The 13,045-nt window shown below is 44.4% G+C and overlaps 1 non-coding gene across 1 annotated transcript; it reads left to right on the forward strand.

The window, feature by feature from the left end:
• The first annotated feature begins 2,752 nt into the window (after nt 1-2,752).
• On the forward strand, nt 2,753-2,861 carry LOC136553176 (small nucleolar RNA R71). The gene has a single exon (XR_010783082.1). It is a non-coding gene; the product is annotated as a small nucleolar RNA R71 (small nucleolar RNA).
• The last annotated feature ends 10,184 nt before the right edge of the window (nt 2,862-13,045 follow it).

A 13,045-nucleotide genomic window follows, 5' to 3' on the forward strand; every position in this document is an offset into this window, starting at 1 on the left:
TAGCTTACTTGAATTGAATCTATTGGTAAGTCAAACACTTGGATCACAAGGAGCAACAAATCATATAAATTGATCAAGATGTGCATGTGTATGGTATTTTTGGTGGAAGTGGTACTCCTTTGAGAAGTTTACCTTCTCTAGCTTCTTTTTGAGAGGGCATGGCTACTTCTCTCTCTCTCTCTCTCTCTCTCTCTCTCTCTCTCTCTCTCTCTCTCTCTCTCTCTCTCTGAACACTAGAGCTTTTTGCTCTTTTATTCTCTCTCATTTTTTTCTATAGCCCATGCCTCTCTTTTGATGTAAGATAGCATAGAGAGGTAACTTTGATTCTCATAGAGCAATAATAAATGGAATGCATATATGGATGCATATTCACAGTGTAGGAATAGCATAAATATGTGGGTGTATGTGATCTTGATCAAAAAGCATGAAAAGTTTCTCTACTCAGATCAACAAGGCTTGAAAAAGCTCAAAACAAATAAGCAGCTTTTATTGTGGCTTTATCATGTATGAATGTGTATATAAGTATTTGACTCTGGTAGGAATTTATCACCATTGAGGAACTTCTAGCAAGAGAGTTTAACATTTTGCAAAACAAATCTCCAGGTTGTCTTTACCATTCCTTGGATAGGTTCAAAGATTTACTCTAATCATGGCATACAACATATCTCACAAATGCTTATTCTTGGTTCTAGCATTTGCAATCCACGAAAGCAGTCAACTTAAGATGAACTCTAGTTTATCATGCTCAAAACTTAAGAAGTATAAGGTTGTATCACAAGCTTTTGCAAAGTATCACAGAGCAACTATTCATCATCTCCAAATAATTTATCATCATTTTACTAGAGCAGGGTTTTTCTCAAAATAATTTAAAGGCACTCCTCTCTACATTCTATGATCATGAATATTGAAATATAAAGCAATCATGAATGTAAAGAGAGGGTTTAAGATTTTCATACCTGAGCGGGGAGAGACGTCTCCCCCAAGCATGCCTTTTGCATAGGTTGGAATGTCTTCTAGCGGCTCTTTTGATTCTTTCTTTATTGACTAACCAATACTACTAGAATGCATAAATGACTAGCTAAACCTATAACTACTAGATAACTTATTCAGTAGGGATGCTACTGAATTTTATTCATTATTACTAAATATTTTTTCATATGTGTTGCTTTAAATGCATATATATCCTATCAGGCAATAGCTACTATAGACTTTATTTATTAACATAGAGTAGCTAAATGCAACTAACCTTTCATGCAATGTGAAGCAACTTTATTGAAAATGAAATGCAACTAACGAAATACAGTAAATAAATGCAAGGAATAGAAAACTTACCTTTTTGTCGGGCTCAAGGTCATTCGTCCTTGGGCGGAGGCGTTTCCTCTTGTTCCACCTTGGAGGCCTTGTCAGGATCAGGATTAGGGGATGATGAGTTTAAGGATGGATCTTCCTTTTTATGCCATCTCTTTCTATTCTTCTTCTTCTTGACAGGTTTCTCTAGCTCTTCAATTGGCTTTGGTTTCTTCATCTTGATTTTCTTTGGATGCTTCTTCTTTACCTGTTTCTCATCAAAGAGGGGTTGTCCAGAGGCAAAAGCAAATATTTCTTTTCTTCCAGCAAAGTGGAATTGGATTTGCCTAGAAGCCACATATATGCAAGCGTTTGTAGTATTAAGGAAAGGATGACCAAGGATTAATGGTGTATCCTCGGTGTTACCGATGTCTAAGATCATAAAATATGTAGGAATGTAGGCACTCCTAACTTTAACTAATAAATCAGTGGCTACTCCCTCGAGATAATGGGTAGATCGATTAGCTAATTGCACATAAACTGAGGTTGATGCTAGTGGAGTATAAAACAACTTATCATAAGTTTCCCTAGACAGATCATAGATGGCATTATGAAAAGTATGGAGGCCTATGGAGCAAGTAATGATTGGGTTCCTAGGATCACCTTTCTTAATAGGAAATCCCCAACCATTCTCAGAGAAGTCATACCTTGTCGTGACAAGGTTGGCTATCTCCATGGTTCCCTCAGGTTTGCCTGGAATTCTATCTTTTTCATAGGATGGGATAGCAGCAGTAATTTGAGCTAATTGGGTTTCTATCATCTTATTAAAGCAAAGTTGATTCTTTAAGATAGAAGAAAACTCATCCAATTTAGCATTTATGTTTTCCAACATCTTTTCATGAGCATGCAACTTTTTATTTATACTATCAGTCATTCTACCATTGCTATAAACAAGATCTTTCAAGAAAGCATAACTATTATTACCTTGATTATTCAAATGAGAAGAAGAGTAATAATTGTTACCTCCCTGATTGTTGGAGCACTAATTCTAGCCTTGATGTTGTGGATGGAACCCGTTGTCGGTGTTGATGAAGTTGAGGTCCTCTTGGGTTTCAGGACAGGCATTGCCTGAATGTCCAACATCTCCACAAACTTCACAAGTCATGTGGGAATCCATGGCTTTGAGTGTCTCTTGGGCACTCACCTTCTCATAATGTTCCACTTGCTTTGCGAGTAGATCCATCTTAGCTGCAAGCATGTCAATTTCTTTAATTGAATGCATACCTCGTTTACGGGGTTGGAGTCGATCGTCGCTCCATCCTTGTTGGAGACCATCTTCTCGATCAGTGTCTTTGCATCTGCAACACTTAGCAAAAAGAATGCACCACCAGCAGTAGCATCTAACTGGCTCCTATCTAACATCACTAATCTATGGTAGAAATTCTAGATCAAAAGCCAGTCTTCCATGCCATGGTGTGGGCATGCAGAGACATACTTTTGCATTCATTCCCAAGCTTCAGGAATCGACTCGTCTGCTAGTTGTTGAAAACTAGAGATCTTATTGCACTGAGCATTAGTCTTCCCCATGGGAAAAAACTTAACTAGGAAAGCATTGGAAAACTTGTCCCAGGTATCTACAGCATTGCGATTAGAGTAAAACCATTGCTCAGCCTTTTCTAACAAAGAGAACGGGAAAAGGCAAAGGCGTATAGCCTCTTGGCTCACTCCCTTAATGGTGAACATGCTACAAATCTCCAAGAAATATTGGAGGTGAGCATTTGCATCCTTGTGGGCTTTCCCACAGAACAGACTAGCTTGAACCATCATAATTAATGTTGGCTTAAGCTCAAAGTTAGCATCCCCATTGATAACATTGCATCCGGTGGCTACATTAGCAGCTGAGGGTGCAGAAAAATCATGAATGGACTTATCACCCATGATCATGTAGGGTAGTGATAGGATATGATGACAAAAGGATAAACTAACTAGGATAACTAACAAGAACCTAGCTAACAAATTCAGCCTTATAAATTCAATGCCAGTTGACTTCCACGGCAACGATGCCAGAAATGATTGTTGATATTTCTTAACGACTATTGGAGGATTCCGCAAGCGCACAGAACTATCGCGTAGCACTTCGCTCGGTGAGTACCGAGTGTTGAATTTATAATTTATCCCACAGGAACACGGAAGGCTAGAATTTATAAGTTGGCTAGGATTTGCTAAAGGAAGGCTTGAGTTGATCCTAGGTAGGTGAATGATAGTGAAGGATGAGTATGAACTACCTAAACTAACTACTAAATACAAGCTAACTAGAGATAGCTAGGTGGGAGAGCGAGTGATATATCTTTCTAGTAACTAAGGGTAAATAAATAACTAGGAGAAATGCGATAGTACTTTGGGGCACAGCATGCCTACCAACTAGGAGAGTTAAATAGACAAGGTCTGCCACGAGCCCTATGATTTAATAACTACACCTATCGTGGGGGAATACAGAGGATGGACAAGGCTGTCACCACTTGTCACCAACCACAATCTATCCAGAGGCCTAGCTGTATCCATAGGTAATCTATAGCCTAAGCACCACACTTAATCTATAAACTTACTATTTTGATCCGAGCTCCGATGAAATGAGATCAAAGCACCCTAACCAGATGGTGGAACCAGTACTAACAAAAGACTACTAATGATAAGATAACCTATGCTACTAATGCCAAACAAGCACCTAGGCTCACTAATGATGAACACTAATGACTAAGTACTTAAGGTAAAGAAAGCAATAGTAGAATAAAGTATACTAAATAAAGTAATGCAAAAATGAAAGAATTACAAAGAAGCTATACCAGACCCAGAAGACTCTTTCGGACTCTGAGAAGCTATGCTCTTGCTCTACTCCACTACTAGACTACTACTTTATAGCTAAAGCTAAGCTAGAAAGCTAAGAGAAGCTTGGAGAGCTTGGAAATGAATGGGGCACTTCTCCACCGAGCTCCACACCCATTATTTATAGTGTATAGTGAGGGGAGGGGTATTTGTAGGCAGCAGGGAGGTCGGTGGCCGCCCTAGGGCACCAAGCGGCGGCAAGGGGGCGCTGGCCGGACCTTGGATGCACTGCCTCTTGATCCTTTGGCTCTAGTTGGCTCCCAATGGCGGTTACCAAGATAGCACATGTCAAAATTCAGACAGTAAGTCGGTTGGTGAGGCTCCAAGTCTATGACAATGGGCCATGGATCCATGGCCTCTCTATCGTGACCCTTGGTCGGAACCGACTTAAATCAACGCTTGGTATTGCATCTAGAGGGACTCCCATGGATCAGTGATGTGGCAAGGTGCCAAGGGGGTCGGGCAGTGCCTAGGTGGCGCCGGATGGCACTGTCTAGTGGGCCCAAGTGGCCCTGCCATGTCCACTTGCTTCCTTGGTCCATGTTTGTCACCATTTTGGCCAAATTTTGTCATATTTCCTGCATACAAATAATTCTACAAGCACAAGTGGAACTAGGTGAATTATAAATAAAATTCTACACATGTGATGATGATTTACCTCACTTTTCTATGCTTTTGGGTGGAATATTGATGGTCAAAACGGGTGTTAGTGACCGTCAACACTTGTCAATTTGCTTAATCACTGTTTTGGGAATGGCTAAAGTACACATGTAGAAGGTTGGCAGTGCAGTAAAGGCTACATTGGTCAGCTCTAATCTTCTACCTTGAGAAAGTAAAGTGGAGATACTAGCAAGTCTTCTCTCACATTTATTTACTAAGGGTAAGTAATCCTTAATTCTTGGCTTTGTTAAGCCCAGAGACAACCCTAAGTAAGTAAATGGCAAAGTTCCTTTGGAGAATCCAAAGGTTCTAGCCAAGTAATTTAGCCTTTCATCTGTCATGTTAATGGGTAGCATCATTGATTTTTTGTAATTAACCTTTAGACTAGTAGACTCTGCAAAAGTATTGAGAACCGATTTCAGAAATAACAATTGATTGGGGTCTCCTTCCATGATGACCAATGTATCATTAGGATACTGCACAACAGGAAATCAGGTGTTGAGGCTAGAGGAATTGGTAGTTTGAGCAGTCCTATGTCATTTCCTTTGTTGAGCAATGATTAAAGGAAGTCTACAGCCAGGACAAACAAGAGTGGTGAGAGAGGATCACCTTGTCTAACTCTTCTTTTGCAATTAAAGGTCTTTCCAGGAACCCCATTTAGTAGAACTATAGAAGTTCTTGAAGAGAAGATTTCTTTCATCCAATTAAGTCAGGTTTGCCCAAACCCCTTACATTCCATCAAAGTCAACATTGCTTGGTGCTCAATTTTATCAAAAACTTTTCAAAATCTAGTTTAAGGATGATGATCTCTTTCTTGGAATGATGACACAACTATAGCTACTCAAAAGCCTTGGATGGTCCTGGATTTTATAAACCCATACTGATTAGTATGAACAAGCTTGGTGATAACAGTTTGAAGTCTATTTGCCAAGAGCTTGGTTATAGTTTAACTAAAGTGTTGAGCAAGGAGATGGGCCTAAAATCAGAAATTGTGGTTGGTCCTTCAATCTTTGGGATGAGGGTGATAAAGGACTTATTGATGCTCTTGAGGCAAAGGGTAACTTGATGAAAGGCATTGCAAAGATTGTAAAAGTCACCCTTATTAATAGTTTGCCAACCAGCTTTCAAAAAATCATTATTAAAACCATCATGACCAGGTGACTTATCATTATGGAGACCTTTGAAAATATCATCAATTTCTTGGGTCAAAAAAGGTTCCTCAAGAAAATCCAAATCGTCTATTGCCTGAATGATGGTGGAAGGATCAATAGAAAAGGCAGTGAAGTTTGAGGTTGCTAGTCTTTCTTTAAATTCTTGCCAAAAGATTATTTCTTTATCTTTATGAGAGTGTAGAGTGACTCCTTAGTTAGAAACTAGCTGTTTGATAAGATTTTCCTGATGCTTGATGGAGGCATTAGCATGGAAAAACTTTGTATTTGTATCCCCCATTTTAACCCATTTTATTGCACCTCTCTGTCTCCAATAAGTTTTTTGCTGATCAAGAAGGTCATTTAGCTTTTGCTTTAGAATTTCTCTGAAGTTCCACTCAGCAAGAGTAAGGTCTCTGTAATCCTCCAGGATATCTAGAAAAAGGAGGATACCTTTGGCATTAGAAATATTGGAACTAAGGCTAGAGATGTTTTTCTGCCATTCTTTTAGAATTCTTCTTAGATTTTTTAATTTAGCAGTTATAATTTTAGCACAGTCTTGATGGGAGTGGGTATTGACCATCCCTAATTAAGGAGACTCCTACAATTCTCATGCTTAAGCCAATAATTTTCAAATCTGAAAATGCCACTTTTTGGGATATGACTTGAAGTGTATAGATAAGATAGGATGGTCAAGTCCAAGTGATGGAGTTAGATGACACTCAAGTGAAGAAGATAGCCAAAAGTGGTGATCAAGTGCTCCAACTAGGAAAAGAAGAAAGAGAAAAACAAAACCCTATGGAGATCAAGGCAAAGGTATAAATAGAGATTTTGTTTTACTGATTGAGATGCAATAGAGTGCCTGATTGGATTTAAGATAGATGGTTGTACTATTAAACGGGAAGCTCTATTAGACAATTCGGTCATCTAGTGCCACTAGGTGTTGAGAAACTGTGCATTGCATATAGGCCTAGTGCACAACGGAGAGCAAGCAAAAATGTTTATGAAAAATATTTTAGAAATACTAACTTGGCTCTAAATATTTTATGAAAATATTTGAGAGTTAGCATCGCTTGCAAGGGCATTTTCGGGCTCTTGGTGCTGCCATCTGGGTGGCACCGGACTGCCTGTCCGGTGGATTTGGACAGGGTTCCGAGCTGCCACTAAACGTGTGAAGTTTGGGCTAGTATGTTGCTATTCGGTGTGCACCAGACAGGGCACCGAACAGGCTGTCCGGTGCCCCCCGCCCTATTTTTTCAGAGAGTGGAGCAACTTTCTAGGCTATCTGGTGCACCACCCTATTTTTTCAGAGAGGGACGAAAACACGATTTGGCACCGCCACGGTTGTCCGGTGCAACCGACGCCCCGTTGGAATTCGACCATTAGGGTCACCGGACAGTCTGTTCGGTGTGACACCGCCCTGTCCGGTGACCACGTAGAAATCAACTTCAAGGGTCCAACGGCTCTATTTACCTGTGTGGCTACAAATATACCTTGTGGCTGGTCTTGGCCACTCTCTTGGCACCCCATATATTTGTGCAAACCCTTTGGGGGCTGAGATACACACTCCACTCACTTTAGCACTTGATTTTCATCATTTGGGTGAGATTGGAGATCCTCTAGTGCATTACTTAGTGTTCTTGCAACTTATGGCACTAGAAGAGTGCATTGGGCTAGTGGATTTCTTGTTACTCTTGGTGATTGCCATCACCTAGCCGGCCCAGAGCTTGTGGGGTCGTTGAGTGGCTATTGGTGATTGTTGCCGGCTCCGATCATAGTGATTGTGAGGGTTCTTGGCCTTGTCCCCACGGGAGATCACAAAAGGCACTCTAGTGGATTGCTTGTGACGTTGAGTGCCCTCATTTGTGTTGGTTCGCCCTTGTGTAGGGCTAGGCTTATATGCCTATTAGCGCGTGAACCACTAAGTGAACCGGTCGTCACAAAGGGGACTATCTTGCCGGTAAGCAAGTGAACATCGGGATAAATCATTGTGTCAACTTGTTCATATTGTGATCGATTTATCTCTTGCCCGGTTCGGTAAAAGCTCTATCACTTGTGCATTACTTACATATATCTTGTGTAGAGTTTTAGTGGTAGCATAGAGTAGCTAGTTGACTAGTTGAGTAGCTTGGTTTTAATTAATTGTAATTAGTTTTCTTGCTAGTTCACTAGGGGTAGTAGTAGTTGCAACTTAGCAATTTAGCTTGTGTGACAGATATTATAGCAACTAGCATATTTGGTAGGTGGCTTGCTTATTTAGTAGAGTTAGAGCAAAATTGCTTAACACCTTTTAATTGTCTAACCTTTTGTTTAGTGCTTTGTAGAATTTTTAATTAGGCTATTTATCCCCCTCTAGCCATTTAGGACCTTTCAAGGGGTCATATCAAAGGCCAAAATAGAAGTATCAGGATAAGCAAAGGAATTTGAAAGCCCAGTCAAGTTTTTCTAAGAGGGGAGAGGCCTGCTTATTTGACCAGGTGTACTTTCTTCTTTGCAGAGCTATCTCATTGAGACCCAGAGCACTGATTGCTTCATTAAAAAACAACATTTCCATTATATTTTCTCCTTCTTTATTTATGTTTTCTAGTCTTCTGATCAGGTTAAAATCACCAAGTGTCAACTAGTCAACTTCCTCTAGCCTCTGGATGTGTTTAAACCATTCTAGAAAAGCCAGTTTTCCTTCTGTCTGACGGGGTGCATAAATATTGGTTAGAACCCAAGTGTTATAGTCATGCTGAGAATGAAATTCAACAGAGATGGCATAGCATTGCTGAAGATTAATTCTCCACTAAAGAGAGAGCTTTTATAAGCAATGAGTAACCCACCTGAAGATCTAACCGAGGGCAGAAACTCAAAATTATCAATCCATGAAGGACAGACATTTTTTATGAAGGCCAGATCCATCATTTCTTTCTTTGTTTCTTGGAAGCATACAACATCACGCGCTGCATCAGAGACCTTATCTTTGATAGCATTCCATTTAGAGGGAGAATTAATCCCTCTAACATTCCAACTCAAGACTTCTCCAGACTCTGGTATGGTTTTGATTCATGTTAAAGAAGAAAAGGTTTTGACATTCTGGGCAACAGTTATCTGATCCCAAGAGAGATGAAATTTAATAACCAAGCATTCCACCATTACAACTAACAAATATTCCGCCTTTAAAATATTCAGGCATTCAACCATTACAACTGACAAATATTCTGCCCTTAACACCTTGAGCACAGATCTAGAGCAATCCAAAAGAAAGGAAAATTTTCCTAACAAAAGTTTTAGCCTTCTTTCTGACTGGTGCATCTTCAGGCTTTAAACTTGTTACTCTTCCATGTGATCCTGACCTAGATCCTGCTGCCCTCCTTCACCCATCTTCTCTGTCTGCTTCTTTGCTAGGGCTTTCTTGTTCTTTTTGGAAGCAATTGGGCTTGGCTGCTTTCTCTTTCTCATCAGAGCTTCTTCAGATATGTCATCCTGATTCAGTTTACAAAGTTCAGAGCCTAGAGATTGTAAAGTTTGAATAGTAATGGTGGGTGGGTTAGGGCAGCAAGCTAGGCACTTTTTATTTGAACAAGAGGTTGCTTTGAAGCCATTACTTACCTCTTTGAGCCTGCTGCTCCTTCTGAGCATACTGTCAACCACATGAGTGCCTTTCCTGCTGATTCTTTTCTTTGGAGTAAGGATAAGAGCTGTATCCTCCTCCTAGGTGATCTGTTTACATGCAGAGCCATTTTCATGAACTAAAATAGCAATATCATTAGAGCAGACTAAGGCCTTATCAGAGGGGCACTTAGCTGGTAGGAAGAAGTTTATATTGGGGGCATTAGGGCACAGGAAGGAAGAAGCTTTTGAGGACAAGAAATCTCTGGCCCTAGAGTAATTTGTAGGGGACAAAAGAAGGACAGTAAAGAATTAAGCCTAATGATGAGGAATTTTAACATGAAGGTAGTCAGGATTACCTTTGGAGAAGAAGGTGGCCCAAAGATCAGTAGCTTCTACCCTTTTGGAGTTTTCCCATTCCATGAATGCAGGATCAAGTCCAACAGCAGAATTAATCATGAAACCAATGTGCATATGCATGTTATGTCCACGTATAGCTCAAGAGTTCAGTGCGTGGATTAATATGTTATTCAAAGTATTTAATTAATAGTTCTGTGGTTCGATCGTATTACATTCCAATGTGAGAACTTTAAATTGTGTTTCATGTCACTGCTAGAGAGTTCTGCACCTTGCCATCCGCCGCCCCCGTCCCCGTGGTGGTCTACTTCCACGGCGGTTGATAGAATCCGAACTGGCGAGAGGATTACGCACACGAACACGAAGTGGACACACGCAAGTTGTGCTGCTAAGCGGCAGCTTTTCTGATCTTTAATTACTGAATTTAAAGTAACAGGGAAACTAAACATGGCCCTAGTGGCCGAGAACGTCGCGGCACGTTCGTGCGCAGTCACCGCCATCCCGATGGCCTGGGACGTGCCGCAGTTTCAGCTACGACTAAAAACAGGGAGGAAACTAACTAGCTAACAATAGTAAAGAACATGCTCAGGGATTATTGCTAACATTCTCCTCCTAAGACCTGAGCACCTAAGCTAACTTCTCCATGCCGATCCCGTGACGGAGCTCCTGGAAACGAACACGGCCGAGCGCCTTCGTGAGAATGTCGCTCAGCTGCAGCTCGGTGTTGACGAACTCGACGTCTATCAGCTTGTTGTCGCAGCACTCCCGGATGAAATGAAATTTGATGTCGATGTGCTTACTCCAGTCGTGATGGACAGGGTTCTTCATGAGTGCGATGGCGGACTTGTTGTCCACCAAGAGCTTGGGCGCGATCAGCTTGTCGCCGGTGAGCTCAGCCAGCAACCGGGCCAGCCAAACTCCTTCACACGCAGCTCCTGCGGCCGCGATGTACTCCGCCTCACAAGATGACAGCGCGACTACCTTCTGCTTCGCTGACTGCCACGCAACCGGACCGCCGGCGAGGAAGAACATCAAGCCGCTGGTGCTCTTGCGATCGTTGATGTCGCCAGCCAAGTCGCTGTCGAAGTACCCCAACAATGTGGGCGCAGCAGTCTTCTTCTTGGCGGGGTGATAGTGCACTCCCCAGTGCATGGTGCCAGCCACATAGCGCAGCACGCGCTTCACCGCCGCCATGTGCTCCTGCCGTGGAGCCTCCATAAATCTGCTCAAGTATCCCACCGAGAACGCCAGGTCGGGCCGGGAATTGCAAAGGTACCTCAAGCTCCCGATGACACTGCGGTACTCGGTGGCATCAACAGTCGGCGTCGGCCCCTCCTTGAGCAGCTTCAGCTTGAGCTCCATGGGGGTCGCACTGGGATTGCAGGCGGTCATACCTTCCTTCTCCAATATCTTCGCGGCATACGCCCCTTGCCGGAGCGTGATCCCTTCGGCGCCCTGAGTGACCTCCAGCCCGAGGTAGTAGGAGAGCGGGCCAAGGTCGCTCATGCGGAAGGTACTCTGCATCTGCGCCTTGAACTTCTTCACTACGCCATCATCACCGCCTGCTATGATCAAGTCGTCGACGTAGACACCCACGATCAGGCGGCCTCCTCCATGGCCACGGGTGTACATCCCGTGCTCGTTGATGCAGCGATTGAAGCCGAGGGAGATGAGCGACGCGTCGAGCTTCTGGTTCCACGCCCTTGGTGCCTGACGGAGGCCATACAGTGCCTTATGGAGTCGGAGCACCATGTGCTTGTGATTGTCGTCGATGAAACCGGGCGGCTGCTGAACGTAAACCTCCTCCTGGAGATCGCCGTTCAAGAACGCCGACTTTACGTCCATATGATGGACGGACCAGCCATGGTGGGCGGCGATGGCGAGGAGCAGCCGCACCGATTCCAGACGCGCGACGGGGGCGAATACCTCCTCAAAGTCGATGCCGGGCCTCTGTACATAGCCCTTCGCGACGAGGCGGGCCTTGTACTTCACGATGTCCCCCTTCTCATCCCGCTTGACTTTGTACACCCACTTCAAACCGATGGGACGGTGGCCGGCCGGAAGCTCGACGAGTGACCATGTGTCGTTGTCGCTGATGGATTTCAACTCCTCCTCCATCGCTGCAGCCCAGTGCGGATCGTTCCCTGCCTCCTTGAAGGACTTGGGTTCTTCTACACTGATGGCGTGCAGCTCAGCTTCCTCACCGGTGCCGAGGATGTTCTCCACGGTTCTGTACCGACGCGGCGCCTCCCCATCATCATCTGCATCAAGATTGTCATCGACGCTGGGTGGCGTCGCAAACTCGAACGGTACCGCTGCAGGCGTGCCCGGTGAAGTGGGAAGTGGTGTCACTGGCGCGGGCGATGTCATGGCCGCAGGCGGTGGCAAGGGCATTCGCGGCGACAGGCTCGCTGTCGGTGTGGCAGTGGAGGATGGGCTCAGCTCGTACTCCTCCTCAACGACGAACGGCTCCCAGCTGAGGCGGTCGGAGTGGCTGTCCCAGTCCCAGCGTGCCTGCTCGTTGAAGACGGCGTCACGGGAGATCACGACGCGCGCTCGGTGGGGGTCGTAGAAGCGATACGCTTTGGACCCTGTTTCATAGCCGATGAAGACCACCTTGTCGCCGCGATCGTCGAGCTTTGGGAGGTGAGGTCGCGTGCGCTTGACGTAGGCCACGCACCCGAACACCTTCAGAAAGTGCACCGGCGGCTTGCTTCTATGCCACGCCTAGAACGGCGTCATGCCGTCGAGCGCGCTCGTGGGGGCCCGGTTCAGGAGGAAAACTGCGGTGTGAACCGCTTCCCCCAGAACTGGCTAGGCATGCCCCGAGCACGCAGCAAGCTTCTCGCGGTGCCCACAACCATCTGATTTCGCCGCTCGACGACCCCGTTTTGCTGGGGCGTGTACGGCGCCGAGTAGTGGCGCTGCACCCCGATGCCTGCACAGTACTCCCCGAATTCGACAGAGGTAAACTCACCGCCGTGATCCGTACGCAGCACCTTCAGCTTCTTTCCAGTCTCACGCTCAACGCGGGCTTGGAACGCCATGATCGCGGCGGGTGCATCCGCCTTGGTGCGCAGGAGGGAGAGCCACATGAAACGGCTCATGTCATCGAC

This window comes from Miscanthus floridulus, chromosome 4 (genome assembly GCF_019320115.1).
Source record: "Miscanthus floridulus cultivar M001 chromosome 4, ASM1932011v1, whole genome shotgun sequence".
Lineage (NCBI taxonomy): Eukaryota > Viridiplantae > Streptophyta > Magnoliopsida > Poales > Poaceae > Miscanthus > Miscanthus floridulus.